A 24,975-nucleotide genomic window follows, 5' to 3' on the forward strand; every position below is an offset into this window, starting at 1 on the left:
GTAGAAACAATGAAAATAAAAGGGGTAAAAATTGGCCTTCTATTTTCCTTTCTTAGTGAGTATGACCTTGGCCTATTCATTCACCAAGAAGCCATAGATCTTGGTAGAGTCCTCTACCCCAAGGTTGATCTCCTCATTCTCTTGTTGCAATAGTTGAAAAGTGATAGCAGCAACATGGGTGACCATGAGAGAAAATTTGGATAGAGTGGTAAAGCTCTCATCAAAAGCCTTAAACTATTCCTTAAGGGCCCAAATCTACTACTTGATGTCTTTGACACTGCCAAACAACTCTTGATAACCAACATAATTACTCTTTTCATCCTCCAAAATCTTAATTGGTAAACACATAGAGTTAGTATAAACCATTTGTTAATGTTTTTTTTCACTCTTAGATTCTAAAATTTTTCATCATTGGTGATTTATCTTTCCACCTTGCTAGATAAGGGACCACTCCAGTAGTAATGTCCACTGTGTTCATGGTGAAACTAGCTAACACATGTTGTGTCCTTGCTATCTTTCTTCTTTTTTTGATTCTTAATGTCCTCTAATATAGATCTCATCTCTTCCATCCCATTTCTTCTTGCTCATTATCCTTTACCCCTCTTCTCTTCAATTTTTTTTTCTTCCTTTTCACTAGTTTTAGACTTTTTTTCCTCATTAATTTTCCAATCCCTACAGACTTTTTCTTTCATCCTAGCCCTTCATTTTTTAAGTCTCCTTAACCTTCTCTTACCACCCTTAGTTTCTTCCTTTCAATCAACTAGGTCAATTTTCTCACTCTTCCCAATTTTTGGCTTTTTCCAAGGCCCCATTCTTCTTAGAGTTTCTTGGGGGAGTGGATGATAGAGATGGTTTTGGAATGGAGACCACATTGTAAACACCACCATTTCCACATGGGTAGGATGGATCCTAGTTGTTAATAATAGAGAAAGGAGGGGATAGGACCATGTGGAGATTGTAAAGGTGAAGGATTAAATGGAGGATTAAGCCTTGGTGCAAAATGGTGTATCTTTTTCCCTTCTTTTTCATATCCTTAACATTAGTTACAATGGCCTCAAAATCATTAAAGAGAAAAAATAGGATAGAAATATCATCTTGGTGTCTAAAATGATTAAGTAGGGAGAAATGATAAAAATAGAAGACTCCAAACATAACCTCTAAGGTCAGATATTTTATGAGGACAAGACATACATCATTCCATAGGGATGGGAGACTTTCTCCACACAACCCACCACAGAATCTCACCAACTTTTCATTTTTCTTAAAAAATCTATTCAAATTGGTCTCATCTATAACCTTGGTGACTTTCTATCATTTCCTTCCATCCATAACAAGGCTAGTCACCATTAAAATTATCTATTCATTGACGTGGAAATAAGTATCAGTAGTGACAACTTTCCTATCCACCTAAGAATCAAAAAACTCAGCTGAAATGTTGTCATCATACCCAACCATGGCTTCCATCAAGGGAACTAGACCACCTTCGCTAAGTGACATCAAAGTGCAAGGTTTCTTGGCATACTACTCAATTCTTACCATATGCCCCCTATTTCTAATTCTTTGTCAAAATTCTTTGAAATCTCCCGATTGCTAATCTTAAGAATGCTCTAAAATCTTCTCAAATGCCTTAATGATAAAATGAACTCAAATTTCCCTACAAGAAATATTAAATTTGAGCTACTCTAATAATTATAACACATGCCTTTAAAAAGCTTGTGTATTTGAGTATATTTGTGTTGGAAATATGCCTAGGTACAACAAGTTAGAGTTGTGATTTATGGAAACATATATCTTAAGAAAAGAAGGTGCATTATACAAATAAAGGTCTCACAGTCTGAGACTGAAAATTGTCAAAGTATTACTAGCTTTACTAGCAATACAAAGATAGTTTTAGTGTGCACAATATACTAAGATATTTTGGGAACATGTGAACTTAGGTATAGTTAAAATAGAGTGTCATAATGACATATACAAGACCAGAATATGGTATGATCAGTATAGATTAAGATATGAATCAGTTACAAGTCAGACAAATTAAAGAAAAGAACATAACATGATATAGAATTGAAGATTATAGGTTAAGGAGTTATTTTGGTAACAAAATAATTATTTAACTAATTAGGGACAAAATCCTAGATGTTAACTCTAAGTCATCAAGAGTTTATCTTATGTTACAGCAAGTGTGTGGAAGCTTGAACATGGACATTATAGAGTTTTGTTAAAATGTAAAATATGAAGAAAGATTATAACTTGCAAAGTTATTTGATATGATGTAAGCTATGAATGTGATATATGAACTTATGAGAAGGCTATGTTCATGACATGCAAAAAATATGTGATTCAAATTTATGGTGTATGATTAGAGATATGAAAAGTATAGCAGACAATAGGAAAGGGGGTTTTATTAGAAATAGTAGTCCACCAAGATAACTGAGAGGGGGTGGGTGAATTAGTTATCCAAAAATTAAAACATTTATCAACCTTTAACAATCTTATCCATTAAATTAAAGTAAACAACAACCATAAAAAGATCCACATAGACAATTACACCAGATATGTTAACTAGGAAAACCCTAGTGGGAATGATGCTCACAAAATGATGTACTAATATAAATATTCCTTGTTAGAGGATGGACGCTGCAAGGATTCTATTACAATATTTAATACAATTGAGTCCTTGTTAGGAGAATTTGAATCCTTTTTAGAAAATTCCAACCCTTTTAGGAGTTGTAGAAGATAGAAGGACCCACTGTCCAAAAAGCTTCTAGGACAAGATCACTAAACTCGTTATCCAACTGATCTCTCAACTATTCATTGCAAAATAATTGTATATACTATACTTTAGCTTATTTTTTCTATCTTGTCAACTAGTCCAATCACTATTAGACCTTGTAGACCTAGTCACAAACCTCAAATTCAAGTATCCAACTTTGGATCACATAATAAAACCTTGGTAATGAAGTTTCCTTCACTTCTTTTCTACTCTGCTTATCTTCACATTCGTCTCTTTGTGCTTCTTACAATCACTTAATCCATGTCTCCTATGATAAAGGAAAATATCCCTCCTTTATATTGAATCCATAAAATAATTCCCTTGGTTGTTTATTACACCTTCTCAATTAATTATTATAGGGCCTCATTAAGAACACATTACACTTAGTGATAACATTAATCTTCTGCCTTGCAACTTGAATATCTTTCTGTAAATGTAATCTTATGATGAGAAAACTTAGACATTTCATCACTAACATGTCTTCTTCACATCTCTAACTTCATCTTCTCAAAATAATAAATCTACTAAGAGGTATAACAAGTTTACCAGAACATGCCTTTGTAAACTCTATCTTAGAATAATCTTCACCAAAACTTGCATAACTTCATCTAGACTTAATATCTTATGCTTATGAGGTTAGATACATATACTAGACATATAGTTGTATCTCTCTTTAACCTAATACTCAATTATTTGTTTGTACCAACTTGATCTTTTCATTGTTCTTCTGTCAGATAACATAGAAAACTACTACGTTGACATTAATGAGAAACATAGTCATAAATATAACATATCATCATGATGATGATTTAATCATGTTTCTACAATACTCCCCCATAGGAATATCATCAACATTCATGCTTCCAACAATCTCCCACTTTGACATTGATGGCAACATAGATGAAAAATATCTAGTTCCAAGAATACCAACTGCAAAAGATTGTTAATCTTTCTTTTCAAATCATCTTCATCAATCATTCTCCCATGTTGTACTTCTCCAACCTCTTTACTTCTTCAACCTATTTTTCATTCTAAACTTCTCCCCCATTGACATCAATGTGAAAGGTTTTAGCGACCATTGAACTCTGGAACAATTGATTCTTACTTAGCTCAAGTGTCAAAAGACATTGTACAAAAGCAAAATCCAACAAGAGCCCTAGATGAGTCTGTCCATCATAGATACACCTTGATACGGGAAGCATCAACATTCAGTCCAAATAAAAAATGGTGCTCTGTTACACTAGACTAATGCATTCTTATATCTTCTACTCTGATGTAGGAAGGGGCATAACCCCTAGCATACCTCACAAATACTCAAAAGTATCTTTGGGAAGAGGCTTAGTGAAAATATCTACAATCTCCTCTTTAGTGCTCACATACTCCAATCTAATTTCATTTTCTACAACTTTCTCTCTCAACATGTTAAACTTCATAAAAATGTGGTTGGTCTTAGAATGCAACACTAGATTCTTAGACATGTTTACTATTCTTGTGTTGTCACAATGCTTGACAATAGGTTCACTAAGTTCTATCCTTATATCCTTCAACGTCTACTTTATCCAAACAACTTGATTAAAATTGTTTACTACTAAAACATATTCTACTTTTATTATACTTTGTGAGGTACAATCCTACTTCTTTCTTAACAAAGAAACCAATCTTCCTCTAACCCAATCAACATCATTATAAGCGCATAAAGTAAAATCATTAGATTTATTATACCACAATCTAAACTCTGGTGTTCCTTTCACATATCTAAATATCCTTTTAACTACTACATAATGTGATTTTCTAGGATCATCTTGGAATTTTGCAACAATTCCAACTTTATTCTCTATATTTGGCCTTGTGTGAGTTAGATATTACAATCCTCTAATCATAGATCTATACTTCTTATGCTCAATAATAGGTGTCTCATCCTTTATAGATAACTTGTATCTAGTTACTATAGGAGTTCCAATGGATTACATGTTTCCAAACCAAACCTTTTCAATAAATCTTTCAAGTACTTAGTTTGAAAGATAAATATTCCTTCTTTATCTTATACAATCTGTAATCCTAGAAAATATTTTATTTCTCTTATCATACTCATTTCAAATTCCTTCTTCATTTCTTCTAAAACCTATCACTTTTATCATCATTTCCTCCAAATATGATATGATTAACAAATATTAGCAAGATCATTAATCCATGATCAATTTCTTTCCAATAGAGATTGCTATCTTCCATGCCTTTTGAATATCCAAACTTTGTCAAATTCTTATATAACCCTGCATACAAGGTTTTGGGTGCTTTCTTTAAGACATATAATACTTTCTTTAATCTGCATACTATGTCCTTGTCATCTATTAAAGGATAACCTTCAAGATGTTCTATGTATACCTTTTCTTCAAGTTGTCCATTCAAAAATACTGACTTGGCATATCTGATATACTTTGAATTTCTTCTATGTTGAATATGCTAGGAATAACCTTATTGCTTCTATTCTAGCCATAGAAATATAGGTCTCCTCATAGTCTATTCCTTCCTAATGTGAGTAACCTTTACATACCAATCTTGCTTTTTTCCTTACAAATTCACCTTGTTCATTCATCTTGTTCCTGAATACCCATTTAGTTCCTATCACATTCTTGTCTACTAGTCTGGGGACCAATTCCCATGTCTCATTCTTTACTATCTAATCCAATTCCTCTTTCATAGCTTGATTCCAATAGTCATCTTTACATGCTTCATCTACATTTTTAGGTTCAACTTAAGATATCAAACATAGTTCTTCATTTATTCTACTTCTTGTCATCACACCTAAATATTGTTGCACCTGATTATCTACTCGGGTGGATGATTCTTTGTTATTTTCTTACCCAAAGTAGGAGTTGTTATCTCAACTCTTAGCTTTGTTGAAGGTTCTAAGCTTTATTTCTACCTTAGCTCTCCTTCACTTTTCAAATCATTTTTAGTCTCAAGGAATACTTCATCATTCCTTAGTTTAGTAACACCGTCATCATATCTGAAGTGTAGTCAACTATTCTTTCTTATATCCTGAATTTCTCATCAACACTCATATTTGCACTTTCCATAATAGTCTCCAAAACTATTTCTTCTATTTCTTTTTCTTCATTAACCAATCTAGACATTAACAAAATATTTTAAGGATCTTTTCATACTTGTTTTTAGTTCTTCAACTTTTTTTCTTTTTTTTTTAAAAAAAGAGGGGCAAACGCTTTGACCTGGAGCTATGAACCAGTGAGGCCACAAATGGGGGACCTCATCCCCATGAGATTTGAACCTTGATGGCAAAGATAACAACACAAAAACTTAACCATCACAACATGCCACTATTGTCTTATTCTTCAACTTTATTAGAAAGTAAACTATTTCTAATTTTTCTTATCCTCTTCAGACATCTAGTCAAAAAATGACCAAAATCTTTACATGTCTAACAAATAAAAAAATCATACCTTTTGGTTCTCTCCTTTTATGTAGATCAATACCTTCCTTTATCTTTATGCCTTCTTTGGATCTTGATCTATCTTTTCTTGAGCTTTTGTTCTTTTTTATACAATAGAAGGATTCTAGATCTAAAAACTCAATGCTCTGTTCTTTACACAAATTTGATAACTCGCCAAGAATTTCCACCATTTGGGTGTCAAAATTTGTTCTGTTAGATGTAGGACAATCTTTCCTAAACATGCTTTCCATGGATCTCCCAAATTTGTTAAACTTTATCTTCAAGGACCTGATGCTTTGATACCAATTGTTAGAAACAATAGTCAATCAAGATAACTGAGGGGGGGGTGAATCATTTATCCAATAATTAAAACATTTATCAACCTTCAACAATATTATCCATTAAATTAAAGGAAAAAAAAAAACATCACATAGATAATCACAATAGATATGTTAACTAGGGAAACCCTTGATCAGAGGGAAAACCCCGATGGGAATGATGCCCACAAGATGATGTACTAATATAATTATTCCTTGTTAGAGGATGGACCCTATTAGGATTCTATTACAAAATTTAGAACAAATGAGTCCCCGTTGGGAGACTTTGAATCCTTGTTAGAATATTCCAACTCTATTAGGAGTTGTAGAGGATAGAAGGACTGAATGTCCAAATAGCTTCTGGTGCAAGAACATTGAACTCACTACCCAAATAATCTCTCAACTATTCCTTGTAGAATAATTGTATGTATTATATAGTAACTTATTTCCTTTGTCTTCTCAACAAAACCAATCATTATTAGACCTTGTAAAGAAAGTCACAAACCTTAGATCCAAGTATTCAACTTCAAATCACACAATAAAACCTCAGCAATGAATTTTCCTTCACTTCTGCTTTGCTCTTCTTATCTCTGCATTTTCTCTTCATGATACTTACAATTACTTCATCCATGTCTCCTATGATAAAGGAAAATGTCCTTCCTTTATATTGAATCCATAAAACAATTCCCTACGCCAGCTATTACACCTTCTCAATTAATTATTATATGACCAAATTAAGAACATGTTACACTTAGCAATAACATTAATCTTCCATCTTGAAACTTGAATATCTTTTTGTACACATAAGATTATGAAGAGTGAACTTAGCCATGTCATCACCAACATGTCTTCTTCACATCTATAACTTCAGCTTCTCATAATAATAATTCTACTAAGAGATATAACAAGTTTACCATAACATGCCTCTATAAACTTTATCTTAGAATAGTCTTCACTGAAACTTGAAAAACTTCTTTGAGACTTAATATCTTATGCTTCCAAGCTTATTTGCATATAATCAACACTTAGTAGTATCTCTCTTTAACCTCACTACTAAAAGTGCTCAATGATATATCCATACCAACTTGATTTCCACTGTTCTTCTATTAGATACCACAAAAACTACTATGTTCACATCAATGACAAACATAGTCATGTTCATGTAACATATTATCATGATAATGGTCTAATCATGGTTTTACAATACTCCCACATAGGAATATCATCAGCATTTATGCTTCCAATAATTTTTATATCTAACTCTTTTTTATAAAAGAACTACATAGTATATATTGCATATTCAGGTACTCAACTCATCTTGCATACATTGTAATTGTACTACCAACTCCTAATAGGTTCAAGGATTTCAACAAGACCTAGTTCTTTAACAAGGAATGAGACAATGTATGTAATTCATAGATTCCTAATAGGGTCAACATCCTTAACTAGATTCTTTTGTTTAGTGCATCTTTTTGTGGGTACCATCCCTACTAGGGTTTTCCCTTGGCTGGGGTTTCCCTAGTTAATAATATATTGTGCTAAGGGTTCTCTTTATGTATGGATTGATTTACTATTCAAAATTTTCAGTTTACTTTTGTATGCATGTTATAAAGTAATTAACAATATGTAGATTTTAGAAAAAATTTGTAGTAGACTGATTCACCACCCTCTTAGTATTACCTATTTCTAACAATTTGTATCAAAGCTCAGTTACTTAGAAGAGGCTTAATAGCTTGAGTGAGATCCCTATGGATATGGAATAGTTGTAAAATAATATTGAAGAATCTCTTGAGTAGATTGACCTTCTTACTAAAGAAAAGGACAACCTAAAACAAAGGTATGAAGATGCAAAAGATTACATTGGGAAAGTGAAAGATAAGATTGACCATCTCAAATCTAGAAAAGAACCTAGAGAGAAAAAAAGAAGATAATATTGAGGTAGAAACCTTAGAAGAAAGCAATGAGATTTCGAAACATGCACTAGTACATTAGAGGTCAAATATTGACAAACTTGGGTTACATAATAAAAAATTAAATATCTTGAACATTCATTTAGGTATTTCATGGCATTTTTTTATCACTCATCATCCCCTCACTATAGAGAGGTTTGATAAGAGTTTCAAATAGTATGGAAATGGTGAAAGCAATGTCTTTATAATGAATATAGATATGATTAGTCTACATCAATAGCTTTTGTACAAACAATATTTGACCAATTTATAGGCACCAAGGCACTAGATGATGTAGACTATGAATCATTCAACTATTTACCATCTTTTCTATTGTCATATTGTGCTTGATTTCTTGGTATGGAGTTAACTTCTTCTTTTTTCAATTAGATGAATTGGGAAATGTATTATTTTATGTATTTCTTGGTATGGAGTTTTCTCTCCCCATTTTCTACCAATAAAATATTTGGGTATTATACAAATATTTTTCTTCATGGCTAATTTTTTCCTTCTTTAGGATTTCTATGAGGTACTATATTTGTTGAAGAGCTATGTTTTTTTTGAGCTATGAAGAGTCATCTATATGAGTCATGACTTCAAAACCCCTTCTTAAAACTTGATAGAAGTACTTGGGCTAATTCTGGTATTGAATGAAGATTTTGTATAGCTTCTATAAAACTTGATAGAAGTACTCCTATTAGAATAGACAAAGCAGAACACCATACTTAATGATATAGATTAAAATACATGCAATGAATGTATATATACATCTCTACAGATTACATAATATTAAAGGTTTTCACCCTTTTATTAAAGGTTGGGCCCTTGACATTGTGTAGTCCACATAGGTTGTTCATAATCAGTTGTATAACCTTATTCAACATGTTTCCATTATAAGATGCATAAGAGTTAATATTCATATGATTTAACTATGACAAGAAGTGGTCATTAATCTCACATCTTTACAAAGGTGCTCCATTACTTTTGTTGGACCAAGGAAAGCATCAAGATCTGTAAATCCCAATTCAAAAACCTTTAGCTAGACTAGTCCACACTTGATAATTATTAATCTAGTTCTTCCATGTTTAAAAGGAATCTAGTTCTTCCATGTTAGGATAGCTAAAGCTAAAGTTATTTTAGGATAGAAAATTCTAATTTTTAGGATAGCTAAAGTTGTTTTACTATTTCTCTTTTTGTCATCATATTGCATTTAGAGAGTTGTAGTAGGACAATAGTTAGTCCATAGAATTAACTCCTATTAACTAATCAATTAATCCAACATAAATCTACACATAAATTTTTTCTCTACTAGATGATTCCTTGCTTAACCATCTATTTCATTTAACCAAGTTCCTAATTTATCAATGTACAACCCAAATAGTGAAAGGGATAAAGGACATCCCTACTTGACACCAATATCACTACCACATCATAAAGACTCTTAAGCAAAGGAAGAGTACAACCCAAATAGGAAATTAAAGACAATAAGATAATCAACCAAAAAATACATTATCATCATATTCATAATAGTTCAAATTTTGGGATAATATTATGCATAATAGTTTGGGATTACTGCTAGTAGTATGTTTTATTCATTATTATTGTGAAGTATTCATGAGTGGATTACTAATCATTGTGTTAATTAGTGCATAATTGGGTATAATATTATGCGTAATAGTTTGGGATTACTGCTAGTAGTATGTTTTATGCATTATTATTGTGAAGTATTAATGAGTGGTTTCACAATTCTGGACATGTTTGTATTTGAGTAGCACAATGGCTTGGTGGAGCAATTTCCTTGAGGTTGGTATGGGATCCAATCATTTTGGTCACAATATGAAGATACAAATTGCTTGAGGGAAAGTAATCTCTAAAATACATACCTTACCTCATTACCTTTATCAGTTGAAGTGGTGATGAAGTAATCTTCATATCCACTTAAGGTCTTCCTTTTGTTTAATCCTCTCCCTCAACCCCTAGGGATAGCAGTTTTGCAAGCTTGCTAAATCTTCAAGGATTCTTCCCTAAGAGTCTTTAGTGAAATTGATTATTATTGTGTTATAATGTTAATATAGTTTTGTTGAGGTGATATTGTAATATTATACTTTGAATATTTTTGTTTTAGATTGAAATTAGTTTAATTAATATGGTGAGATTTTAATTATTTTATTTGTAGTTATATTGATTATGTTATTATGATGTTATAATGAGGATTTTGATATTATGAATACTAATTTACACACATAAATTTTTCTCTACTATATGATTCCTTGCTTAACCATCTATTTCATTTAACCAAGTTCCTAATTTATCAATGTACAACCCAAATAGTGAAAAGGATAAAGGACATCCCTACTTGACACCAATATCACTACCTAAATATTTGAGCATTCCTTCACAAGTACTAATTTTGGCTCCAACTCTCACATATAGTCTATACACTACCACCCTATACGTGTCAAGGATACTAATTCTTCCATTTTGTTCCATAGCTTGTCTCTAGAAACTATATCAAAGAATTTTTGAACTTCACAAAATAATAATATATGTCTTCCCCCTAATTGTCCCTCAATTAAATCATAAATGAATTAATTTTTTTTTATGGATTGAAATGCTTTTAGATTTTTGCTTCTTGTAACATTGAAATTAAGGAAATTGATTATTATAAATATAATACATGAATACAATATTGGGGTACAATGGTGATGAGCAAGAAGTTGTAGGAAGTTATCGTGCTAGTAATTTTGAAGAAGAAATTAGGGTCATCTTATTTTTGTTCTCCCTTCCTGATAGATGGAAAGGAGTGGTGATTAAAATTAGTAGCTCTAAAATCTAATAATAAAGGAAGGGATGTTGTAGTTTGATTTTGTTACAACTTTTTTGAATGAAGACATGAGAATAAAATATAAAGGTATCTTAGCCCAAGAGATTTTGATAATTGAAAAATTGATAAATATGTAGATGTGAAACAAAACAAAAAATATTAGCATTTCCAAAAACTGAGTATACATGTACACAAGGAAAACCAAACAATTGCTAGAATGAATTAATCAATCCAAACTATTAAGATAAATAGTCACAACTCTAATATGTGCATACTCTACATTGAACACAAACTTTCCCTATTAAAGAACCCGAACTAATGGAAAACAAGGAATAATGGAAAGGCTCAATGAAAGTTGTTGAAATTATAATATAGGTGAATTTGAGCGAGGTGACCAAATTTTTCTTTCAAAACCATATGTGTAGATATAAACATTAAGTAAAACATGTCCAATGTTTTTGTAGACATACACATTAGTCACGCTAAAGTTTTCTTTCAAAACCATATGTGCAGTTATAAACATTAAGTACAACATGTCCAATATTTTTGCAGATATATTTTCCTATGAAGAAAGACCATGCCTAACAATATGAACCTAGAAAAAAATAATGAGACAATGGCTACATTGTAGTCTTAGTTCTTAATAAAAGTGGATAAATTTAATTATCCTTGCAAAAAGTGTAAGGGATTAAAGAGTCAAAGAATTCTAAACACAATAGGCCAAACTTATGGTAGGCAACATGGTCACATTGAAAGGGGGCACAATTTTTGTCAATTAATAAATGTGGATTTCCTACTAGAAGAACATGGAGGTGTAAATATCCATGATGAGGATAACACTCCCATGGAAGAATATGATAATGTGTCAGAGAACATGATTGAAGAAGATGGTATTGGCAGAGGTAATGAAGATGCTCATGATGATGGAACTAGCACATCTGATAATGATGATGAAGATCATCTTGATATACCTATACTTAAGAAGGCACATGAACCCCTATATGAAGGCTCCTAAATAGCTCCTCTCTTCTATAGTGTTGTTGGTGAACTTGAAGGTTATGAATGGTTTATCCAATCTAGCAATGTCACATATGCTAAGGTATACTATTTTGGTCATCTTCAATGTTAGCATATCATTACTATTCGTTATATTAAAAATTCATTTTTTTTGTAGGTTGATAGGTGAGTTTTTGTTACCACTATTAAACATTCTACCTTATTTGTACCAAGAATTATCTACCATTATGATCAAATTGGAATGAAGTATCAAACAATACATGCATATCCCAATTCTATATCATAAACAACATAAATTTGCAATAGAATACCCTGATTGTCATATTAGTAGATATTAGTCAGATCAAATAACAAAAAAGGTGTCATACAAGGTTCTTCAATACATTCCCATTATTCCACATTTTCAATAATTATTCAGGTACACTATCTTGGCAGAATTTATGAATTACCATGCACGTAGTAGAAGTCAAGATGACATTATGTGAATGTCTGGGGATGGTTGTGCTTTTATAGACATAGAAGAAACATGGCCACATGTTAAAGAAGAACCTCATAATCTCCATCTTTCATTGGCAACAGATGGTGTGAATCTATTTGGAGATATCATATATGTTTACTTAGTGTGGCCTAATTTTGTTATTAACAATAACATTCCACCTAGCATGTCCATAAAGAGGGAGCACATAAAGTTGTCAATGATTGTGCCAGGTATTTTTTCATTTAATAGTTATATCTAAATTAATTTATAAATAGTGCACAAAAATAGTCATAATAATTATTTAATATTTCTATTATTGAATAGGAAAGACAAAATGAGTTAGCCCAAGGGTATCATGTATTGTCCATACAATCATTACATAGAATTAAAATTGTCTTTGTCCTATTGATCTAGAGATGTCATATATAATGGGGGAAAAGTGTCCACATATTTTCTTTGTCCTATGTGTGAAATGCAAAAGTGTCTACCTTCAACCTTTTTCAATGCTCAAGAACACTACCTCATACATCATGTTGAGGAGATTGAATTGTGTGAACCTGTACATACTAGGTCAATGTGGATGGTTGAGAGGCACTTGAAATTTTTGAAGGGATTTGTTCGAAAAAAAGCACATCCAAAGGGTTATATGGTAAGGGATATATGGTATACTAGACCATGGTGTACATTAGTGAATATCTTTTAAAGTTTGTAGAAAATATCCATGTAGATTGCATTTGGGATCCTAACTCTATTAAAAAATTCAAAGAGGATAACCTGATGGGGAAAGCTAGATTGAGGAGAATGATAAGTAATTATAAGTTATTTTTTGTAGTTAATTATTCCTTATCCATCATCAATATAAGTTGTTTCTAACTAGTCTAGTTATTTTTTTATAGTTAGTCATGAGTAGGATGCACTACATTTGCATATTGCAACCAATATTGATTGGATGATGGTATGGATTCAATAGCCTCAAGAAAATGGTTGCTCATTAACATGGAAATGCATCATTGGTTAAAGAAGCTCATCGTAATAGAGATCCCAATGTTACACCAATGGTACTTGATCTAGAATATGGCTTAAGAGATAGAAAGGTATGCAAAATATTACTAATCATAAGCCATAAGTTTAATTTAAACTCATAGATTGATACAAATAATCTTGATATGTTTGAATAATCACAAATCAAACACTAAAAAACTATGTACTACTATGACCATAAATTTTGCATTAAAAAGTTAGACAAATTGAAGAAAACTTGTGATCTTGAAATAAGTGCAGTCTTCATGGTCACCAATATTTCATCTAGAAATGATATACATCCTTAGCAATCTGAAAATTGATACTATGGAATTATGGATGATATACTTGAGTGTGACTTGAATTCATTCAAATTAGTTCTATTTGTCATTAAATTATATAGCCTACAGCTGAATCAAAATGATCCTAATAGGACTATTATTGAACATGATAGTAGAATTACAATAATTAATACAAGGTCATTTGAGCTAGTTAGAGATGATCCTTATGTTCTTCCAAGCCAATGCGAGAAATTTTTTTACTTTGGCATTTTGCACAAATTGGGTTGGTTATTTATTGTTAGACATGATCCAAGAGGAAGGCTAATAAAGTATAATGTGATGGAAGTAAAAGGTACTAAAGAATTTGAAGATGAAGTAAATGATGATCACAAACAACTATTACACAATGATGAAGAAGAAGAAGATGATGATTCTGGCCATGTTGACAATAATGGTGATGATGATGATGATGATCATGATCATGATCATGGTGATGATCATGACAATAATGGTCATGATAATGGTGATGAAGATGATGATGATGGTGATGAAGATGGTGGTGCTAATGATGATGATTGTTAGAGTAATTATTTTTTTACACTTATTAATTAGATAACCTTAATTTAATTAATTAAGTTGTCTATTACTCTATTTTTCTTAAGCTATCTCTTAGGTGCATATAATTAATATTTTATATTAATTATAATGTGCAACCTGGCTTTTTTAGGCTTTAAGGTTTTCATTCACCTTTAAGGTTGAACTCTTGTAATTATTTTTTTGTAACATCTTGGAAAACATTTTCTCTCATATTCTACTAAGATTTCCAAGCTTCTCTTTTTCCTCTTTGGCTTCCTTCTAGCAATAGGTTATTTTACATGCAGGTGTTCTTAGCGAACTAAGAAGTTAGTTTTCTCAACTTCTACATGGTATCAAAGCATCCCTTCCATTTCCTAGTCTAGAGGCCTTATTATTGGGACCCATTTTCCTACTTTCATAGTTGTGCTAGGTTAGCTTACCTCCTGAGCTTCGCTTAAGGGGGGATGTTAGAGTAATTATTTGTTTACACTTATTAATTAGATCACTTTTATTTAATTAATTAAATTGTATGTTACTCTAGTTTTCTTAAGCTATCTCTTAGGTACATATAATTAATTTTTTATATTAATTATAATGTGCAACCTAACTTTTTTAGGCTTTAGGGTTTTCATTCACCTTTAAGGTTGAACTCTTGTAATTCTTTTTCATAACATCTCGGAATAAATTTTCTCTCTTATTCTACTAAGATTCACAAGCTTCTCCTTTTCATCTTTGGCTTCCTTCTAGCAATGAGTTATTTTACATGTAGTTGTTCTTCATGAACTGAGAAATTGGTTTTCTCAACTTCAACATGGTATCAAAGTGTCCCTACTCCTACCTAGTCTAGAGATCTTGAAGTCATGATTCAATGATGAAAACCCCAACTTTTGTGGTTGTCTTTCTTCAATTTGGAGGAGGAACCTTTTTCTAGTACACTTTGAGGCCAAATAGACTTTACAGATGGATCCAGAAGGCATCAAAGCCCCTATTTCTATATAAGGTTACTCCATTTTGGACAACGTTTATTTGGGAGGAAAAATTTTTTTGCCCAAAAGGCTATATGGCCCTCTGCACATAATCAGAGGTGATTTTAAAAAAATTAAAATTAAAATTCAAAAAATGACTACAACACCTATTTTTTGTCACTAGCAACCCCTTTTTCTAGGTGTGAAAGTTATTTTTCAGGTGTAAAAGCTATTTTTCTGGGTGTAAAGGTCTTTCCAATGATGCCATAGTTTTTTCGATGACGCTGTAGTTTCCTAACCACCATTGCCACTATTTCAGCCACTATCACTGATTCTCAACCACCTCAACCGTCAAATTTTTTGTAGTGATTTATTGAAATCAACACTACATCAGCTCTCTTGCATGTGCTTTAGGTCTCACAAATACTCTTAGTTCTCACCTTATTAGAGGATTTCAACACCCTATTAGAAGTGTTCCTTGTTAGAGGACTTCAACTTGCAGCTAAGTAAGAACCATGTTAAAGAATTTCATATAGCCTATTAGGACTACTCTGTTAAGAGATTTAACTAAAATCACCTATTAAAATGTCTCAGCATAGATCCCAATATTGGTACTTGCTTTCCTAATAATAGATCACCTCCAAACAATATCTTATTGATCCTTCATGATCAAATGTCTCAATTTTGTATCCTTTGCTCCATCCTCTATTCTTCTCTAACTAATTCTATAATTCACTCTTTTATCATAACTTCTAATTCACCTTAAATGCTCTATATGCAAACTATCTTGTTTGCTCCTTCAATTCCTTCCACATTCACTCCCCTCTCTCATAAAGAGTTTAGGGCTTCATCCTCATTGAGAAGACTTAGGTGGCATAGGTTTAGATATGAATCTATAGCTAAGATTCATCTATTTTTCCACTTAATCCTTCCCAATTTAATTAGTTTCATGTAATTGCATAGGGAATCAAAATATAGATTTTTCCTTATCTCCATAATATCAAAATATAATCTTAAGTCAGCTCAAAAATAGTTTACATAACTGTTTGTGCCATTATAAACAAATATGTCAAAACTATGTCACTCAACATATGAAGTCTCTGATGCTCAACATGAACTATTATTTATGCTATGACTCAGCACCTACATTACTCAATATCCACTATTTACTTGGCTCCTAAATCACTTGGCATCCACTATTTACTCGGCTCCTAAATCACTCAACATGGTCTATTTGCTTGGCATGGTCTATCTACTCGGCACTTGAGTGACTTGGCACTTATTGTAACTGAGCATGATCTAATATTTACATGTTGTGCTTGACATGTATTACTAGTTTGGCATGAACTAAGTAAATGGCTTAAGTGTGTTGAAACTCACTTGTCAAAACCAATCTAAGATCAGCAATCGCCCCCTTTGACATGAGTGTCAAAAAAGCTTGAATATGCAATATCATCCTTAATCTCTTGAGCATAACATATCCATGACTCAGCTTATATAAAAGACTTCAAAATTTGAAAATTGTGTACTAATTTTTATACCTCAAAATTTTATAACTCCCTTGAAGTTAATGTGTCTGATTTGTATCTAAAATATGTGCTCCCTTTGACTTCAATACACTAAATTTGATACTCTTTTGTCTGATATGCTCTCCTTAATTTGTATTTGTCCCTTTTTTTGCTTTCTCTCCAAAAATATATACCTCCTCTTTTGTTCATACTCTCCCATATGATATTTCTCCTCCATTCTTATGTCTCCCTCTTTTTGACACTTATGTCAAATGGGCTATACACGTATGGTGTGTTTGCCCAAAAAATATTTATGGACATCCATTATTATCCTTAAAGTTGCATCCTAGTTATCACATGCAACATCCAATGACTTAATTTGGATTACAAGCTTGGAAGCAAGGTGTACTAGACCATCTAGAGTAGAAAGATTGGGATCTTTCTTCAATAGGGTTTCAGCATAGCCTAGTGCCTTGTACATTATCTCCATATGTGGGGTGAAGGTAGTCTAAATACTTGTTAGTTTGGCTCTTATGTTAGCCTCATTTTCTATTAAGATAGCTAATTAACTTTGTGTCAAAAGCAATGTTCTAAAATGCTTCTCACTCTAAGCTAGATTTGTAGGTAGGTTTGCACCTAATGTAGATATTTTTCTCTCCAAACTTAGAATATGACTTATGATCTCTTGGGTGAAGAGTGTAGAATTACATATTTTTGTGTACAATGAGAATATATTCTCAACTACCTTCTTCACATCCTCAACCTTGGTTTCCAATGCAACTTTTTTTAGTGCTATCTCACTAGATATTTTCTCATTTACTTTGCTTTGAAACTTCTTTTTTAGACCATTCCAATAGTTTTGCATTTGTATCAAGGTCTTCATTAGTAACCTATTCCACTATATGTATCAATTGTTCTATTAGTGGCTTAGTCTTGTTAGGAGTTGGTAGGCTAAATGCATCTAAAAAGTTGTGCTTTATGTCTTGAAGTTCTTGCTTCTACCTATTTTCTCTCCTAAGCATTTGTTGATTTTTTTTCCTTTTTAAGGCTTGTTGTAAATTGTCTATTTCCTCTAATGTCATAGTATCATAGTCATACTTTGAAATAAAAATTTCTTCATCAAGTCTTATGTCTCCATAATGTATTACCTTATCAACCTTTGATGATGTTAGGCTTGGCACTAAGATCTGCAATGGATTAGCATCTATGCTCAACCTCTTAAGAGTTTGAGTAGGAGAAGTGGCAGATGCTAGTAAGTCTACTAGTGCTTAGATGGCCACTTGTTCCTTCACATTTGGTTCTATCTCTTTAGGCTTGCCCTGGTCTACTGCTATGACTTGGCTAGCACCTTTTTCTTGTGTTGTAGGTATAGATGAATCTATTTGTCCCATTTCCTTTTGTTGTCCTACAATTGTGTCTTTCTCTTCTACTTTCCTTTCAATTGTACCAACTTTAGTAGATGTATGTACTCTCATTTGGATTAAACGTTGTAAAAGAGCAACTAAATGGATGATAGAAGGTGGTTCTTATGGAATCACCTTTTCCCTTGTAACATCAATTACTACCTTTTGCAAATCTTTTACACTAAGAAAAATAGGATTACCACATAGTTTTTCTTGAAAACTAGATTGATCTAATATATTCTTTAAATATTCTATAGTAAGAGGATTTTTGTTCTAAACTGATGGATCAGAGACATCCTTAACAATTATAGTTTCACTATTTTTAGTTGTGTCATGAGGAGTACTGACACTCAGAAATTGTTTGTCATGCACACTTTGTTCTTCTTGTTGTTGCCTTATCATCATCTTGCTTCTCTATCTCTCCTCCAACTATACTATATTTGTCATCATCTTCCTTATCATCATCTTCCTTGTCATCATCTTTATCATCATCTTTCCCTCTGAAGGGTTAGCTTCTCCTTTCTTCATAGTGGTCAACCCATAAATGAGTTTCCAAATTTGTGTTGATTTCTTAACAACATCTTCAATATTATTTTAGAAAATATTGAAGGCTTTGTATTTAGGTGTAAACCTAACTGCATATTTCTTAATAGCCTTAACAATTTGTTCCTTTGTCAACTTTGGCATTACTTGGGCTAGTGTTGTCTCCCTGATTTGTCTTTCCAAATTTAGACAATAATGCCATTTTTGCTCAATAATATCATATAGGCTTTTAGGTATTGAGTTGTTAAATTCTAGTGGAGTGTTCTTGAATTTTGACATGATGGCATATAATGCCTCTTCCACTTTATTTTTCTCTTCTTTTCCCAATTTATCAAATCAATATGTCTAAAACTAGATAAATCAACATTACTCTTGACATTGTCACATAAGTTCTCAAGATTAGAGAGAGGATTGTGGCTTACCACCTTGAATTGACTGATATTATCTAATTTTGTCTTTTCTTCATTAGAATCTAGTTGAGCCACATACTTTCTTCCCTATCTTTTCTACTGTTGTCTACCTTGCTCTATTTTCTTTGACTTTTCCTTGGCTTTTTGGGTAGTTTCTCATGTGGTGGCCCTTGTTGTAGGTATTGTAGGTTTTGGCTGACTTGGTTTTACAATTTTCTTTTCCCTTGCCATAGGTTGTGCCTTTTCCTTCCTCTTTTGTGACTCAGCAGGAATAGGTGCTTCCTTGGCTTCTTCTCCCTTGACACCTTTAGTTACCTCCTCTTCTTTATCTTCTCCCAATCCTTGAGTTAAAGCTATAGGTTCTTAAGCTTGTGTTTGTACTTCCTCTTCATCTTCTTCATCTTGTTCCTCTTCCTCCTCAGCAGTGTCTCCAAATTTTTCTTTTAACTTCTTTACCAACTTGTCCATTTTCTTGCTTATGGAGGTAGTCTTCAATTAAATGGAAATCTTTGATTTCACCATCTCATAATTTCCAAAAACTTTACCATTCTTATCTACTTCCTCTACAACTAGGATTGTTATGGCTGCTAAGGCTTCATCTACATTTACCTCATATCCTAATTGTCTCAACCATCTTACCCTTGGTGTGGTAGCTTGCACAAATGTTTAGTTAGCATCAAAAAGAAATCATACATCATTATAATGTTTCTAAACTAAGGAAACTAGAATCTTGAGACTCTATTTCATTAACTTCTTAAAATCTTCAAAGTAACTAGTCATTATGGATTCAAAGCTTTCTCCTAGCTACTCAATGTATTCACCTATCTATATTGCAACTGATCTATTAGTCTTCCATCCTATTGTTCCAAATGAGGGAAATATGTTCTATACATAAAAGAATATAAAAACTAGTATAGAACCAAACTTGCATTATGCACTCTTGGTTTTCCTTATTGCTCCAAGTTTCTCCATAATTTGTTCTAGTTGAAGTTCTGCTAGATCATATGTATGATCTTTCTTAACAATTTTATAACCAACATCCATAACTATGTAAGGTACACTATTTAATCTACCAGATTGATAGAATTTATGTGAGATTACACTTACAGAAAAATTGATAAGAAGATCTATGATTGTATCTATAGTCATACCTCTCTTATTCTTGATTGCTCCTGTATTCTTCTCAATCACTTCCTTAGAACCACTTATGAGTGCCTTGGGCTGATCTAGGGTTGGGTAACTAGTAACCCTATGAATTATTCTCTTTTTTATTTTATTGGTGCTCCTTCTAGCCACAAGGAAACATCACAAATTTAGCTTAACACAATTTGTAACCACTTAGTTTCAAATACATTTGGAAAATTTAGGGCTCATGTTAAACCCTTTTTCTCAACAATTTTAAATTCTTCCTTTAAAAAACCATTTTCACATAATCTATTGTATGCACCTCTTATTTCCATGTCACCAATGCTTCTTATCTTGCAATTGTAGCATTTCCTCACATCTTGTACCATTATCACTTTTGGTAGGATCATTGACAATGTACCAAAAGGGTCCTGTTTATAGGCGATGTCAGTAATGGCTTTAAATACAAGATGCTTAACTTCATTATAGACTAGCTAAACATTTAAAACTTCTTTCACTTCAATATTTTGTGAACTTGATGCCATTGTGACAAGCTAGGGTTTGTGAAAATTTAAACTACATAGCTCAGCTTCTGATAAATACCTTAGAAAATCTGATGAACATGCAATGAATCACTACAAAAATCTTTTGCAATTGCTTTTGACGAATATTAGGTTGCTTCTAGCTCCTCTCACTCTTTCTCAATTTTGAAATAATGAAAAATGAGCTCAAATCAATCATATACCCTTTAAAAAGCTTGTATTTAATGTTAAGTTCTTACATAGTTGTAAGCTCAGCAATAACCAATTTTAGGTCATTCAACATCCATTGACATTTCCATCACTTGGCATCTACTACAAACTCGGCATCAACTAACTAGCCTAACAACTTGGCATCAACTAGAATTCCACTTGACACATATAGGAAACTTCTCATATTGGACAACAACATGATAAACTTAAAGATTTGTCTTGAATTTCTAACATCTTGAATGTTTATTCATGCTAATGTATTCTTTTTAGTACTATCACCTTTTGGAATTGATGTATGATATAACCTTTAAATACCAGTCCCAAATACATCTTGTTTGCCAAGTTTAATGAGGTGAAATCACTAGACCCATTAGGTGAAGTGATCCCTTTTCTGTTTGATGTGTTGCAAACATCTTTGTTTTTCCATATCTTGTTTATCTCACATTTGGTGTGTTCAACATCTACCTTGCCTTTACCTTTATCAAATTCACAACTTGGTGCCTTTGACCTAGTTGGACAATATTTATTGTTGTGACTAGTCTTCAAATAGCTAAAAGATGTAGTTTGAATGAACCATCTTTTGCAATTGTCATTGAAGTGTGTCCTAATAAAATTTTTAGGAATATGTCCATATTCTTGACAATAACAATAGCTATATCTTGTATTATAATCCCAATTATAAGAGTTCTCATTGTTTCTTACCTTTTTTGGCTTGTTTGATGACCACATGGATTTGGATCTACATTAAAAAGCTCTATGTCCATACTCCTAACAATTCTAGCAATATCCTTCAAATCTTTGTGTATGCATAGTCTTGGTTCTACATTCATGTGTCTGATGACCTTGCTTGTTGCACTTTTTATAATAAGTTATGTTCTTACATTCTAATTTATAGTTTTTCTCTTGTACACATTAGCAATATGTCCTTTCTTACCACAATTATGACAATTAGGTTTGGAGTTCTTACCTTTGACATTCTTTTATTCTACAACTTTGGATGATTTTCCTTCTTTAGTGCTTGTGTAGCCCAGTCCTGATGTATCATTATTGGATCTAGAGGATCTCAATATTTTCTCAAAGTATTTGATGGCTTTATTTGGCTTGTTGAAACTTTCAACAAATTCTTTTTCTCTCTTTAGGTCATTCTACAATTGTTCATTCTACAACTTCAATGTAGTTATCTCAATGTCCTTCACATTCAATTCATAGTTAGCATTCACCATTTGACTTATGGTACCCAATTGCATGTTGGAACTCTTGGTTAGCTATATTGACTTCACTTCCAATCTATTGGCCAAATTTTTTTCTTCTTCTTCAATCATGGCCTTGTCTTCCATAGCTTTCTTCTTTTGCTTAGTCACCTCACGTAGTAGTATAACTTGTGATTCTTGCTCCAACTTGAGATTCATAATTTCCTCAACTTTGACTCTATTCTTTTCCATTAGATCTACAACTACTAAATCAAATTCATTGGAGTCACCATCTACAAATAACTTGGTAGTGTTTATCTCTTTGTAATGTGTCATTTTCTACAATAGCAATCTCTTTGTCTCTCTTTAAGGATTTCTTTAGTTTCTCTCTTGCCTCATTTAGTTAATGTAGTATGAGATGTATTTTAATCTCCTCATTTTCAATAGTCTTTCCCAACTTGTAGACTTCCATTCCAAGATCTTTCCTCAAATCTACAAAGCTTCCCTTTTTTATAACTTGGCTCTGATACCAATTTTTGGAATTACAAGGGGAAAGAGTAAAATTTTGGGGGGCAGGGGGGTGGTTGAATTAGTAGTTTAAACTTGACCCATAAAAATTTTCACCATACATTCATCACATGCATTCAATAAGTAAGTTGAAATAACATATAGAGGATGTGCATCTAAATGATATAACCATGAATGCATTCACACACATAACACTAGATATGATCACCCAAAAACCCTCCAAGTGAGAAGGTAAAACTAGGGTGGGGATGACACCCACAAATCTTCACTACTATAGTAATAAAGTGTATCTAATGAAGGTTACAATGTTTTGACCATGAAATATGATCTACCTTGTAAAATGCCTACCTTGTTAAAGGCTTGCAAAGACTATTAGATCTCACCTTGTTAGAGGATTTCAAAACCCTATTAGAAGTGTGCCTTGTTAGAGGACTTCAACTTACAACTAAGTAAGTACCCTATTAAAATATTTTATGCAACCTATTAGGACTACTCTGTTAAGATATTTAATTGAAATCACCTATTAAAATATCTCAACATAGATCCTACAATTGGCACTTACTTGCTTGATAATTGATCACCTCTACACAATATCTTACTGATCCTTCACAATCAGATGTTTCAATGCTATATCCTTTGATCTATCCTCTATTCTTCTTTAACTGATTTTGTAATTCACTCTTTCATCATAACTTCGAAGTAACCTTGAATGCTCTACATGAAAACTATCTTGTTCACTCATTCAATTCCTTCCACATTCATTGTCCTCTCTCATAAAGAGTTTAGGACTTCATCCTCTTTAAGAAGACTTAGGTGGCTTAGGGTTAGATATGAATCTATAGCTAAGATTCATCTATTTTTCCACTTAATCCTTCCCATTTTCTAATTGGTTGCATGTAATTATATAGGGAATCCAAATATAGATTTATCCTTATCTCCATAATATAAAAATATAATCTTAATTTGGCTCAAAAAAATTTTACATAGTTGTTTGTGCCATTACAAAAAAATATGTCAAAACTATGTCACTTGGCATATGAAGTCTCTGATGCTTGGCATGCACTTTTATTTATGTTGTTACTCAACACTTTCATTACATGGCATCCACTATTTAATTGGCTCCTAAATCACTCAACATCCACTATTTACTCGGCTCCTAAATCACTTGGCATGGTCTATCTACTTAGCACTTGAGTGACTTAGCACATGAGTGACTCAACACTTATTGCAACTTGGCATGGTCTAATATTTACATGTTTTTCTTGGCCTGTATTAAGTTAGTTTGATACAAAATAAGTAAATGGCTTAAGTGTGTTGAAAAACTAATCTGAGATCAACAATGAATTTGTTAACATTATCATCGAGGGTGACATAAGCGAGAAGAAACAGGCACTAAAAGAAGAATTGGCTCGTAGAGTCAAATATTTGAAGGTAAGTTGTAATTAATCTCAAGAAATAATAGAATTTCAATAGATGTTTATATTTTATAGTATCTTATGGATCGTGATCTAAAATATTATGTGTTCTTTTATAACAATATGTGACACTTATGACACTGTGTGGTGAACATGGTGAGGGTTGTAGCACACAACCTTCATGTAAGTAACACTTTACCTCTACAAAATTACTGAAAATTACAGTAATATTACACTGTGGAGTTTATTTAAGGAAATTACTCATTGTTAAAATAGGACATCTAATGTTGAAAGTGAAACTGGTGCAACATTGTTTGTTTTCATCAACATTAATACACATCACTTTTATTTTTGGATGCTTCTAGCTAGTATCCCATTTGATATTTATCCATTGCAAATGTTTTTGCTAACAATATTGTATTCTTTAGCTCATAATGATGTGTGAAAGCCTCC

The sequence above is a fragment of the Cupressus sempervirens genome, chromosome 5 (genome assembly GCF_028749045.1).
Source record: "Cupressus sempervirens isolate cs-2001-9-10 chromosome 5, ASM2874904v1, whole genome shotgun sequence".
NCBI lineage: Eukaryota > Viridiplantae > Streptophyta > Pinopsida > Cupressales > Cupressaceae > Cupressus > Cupressus sempervirens.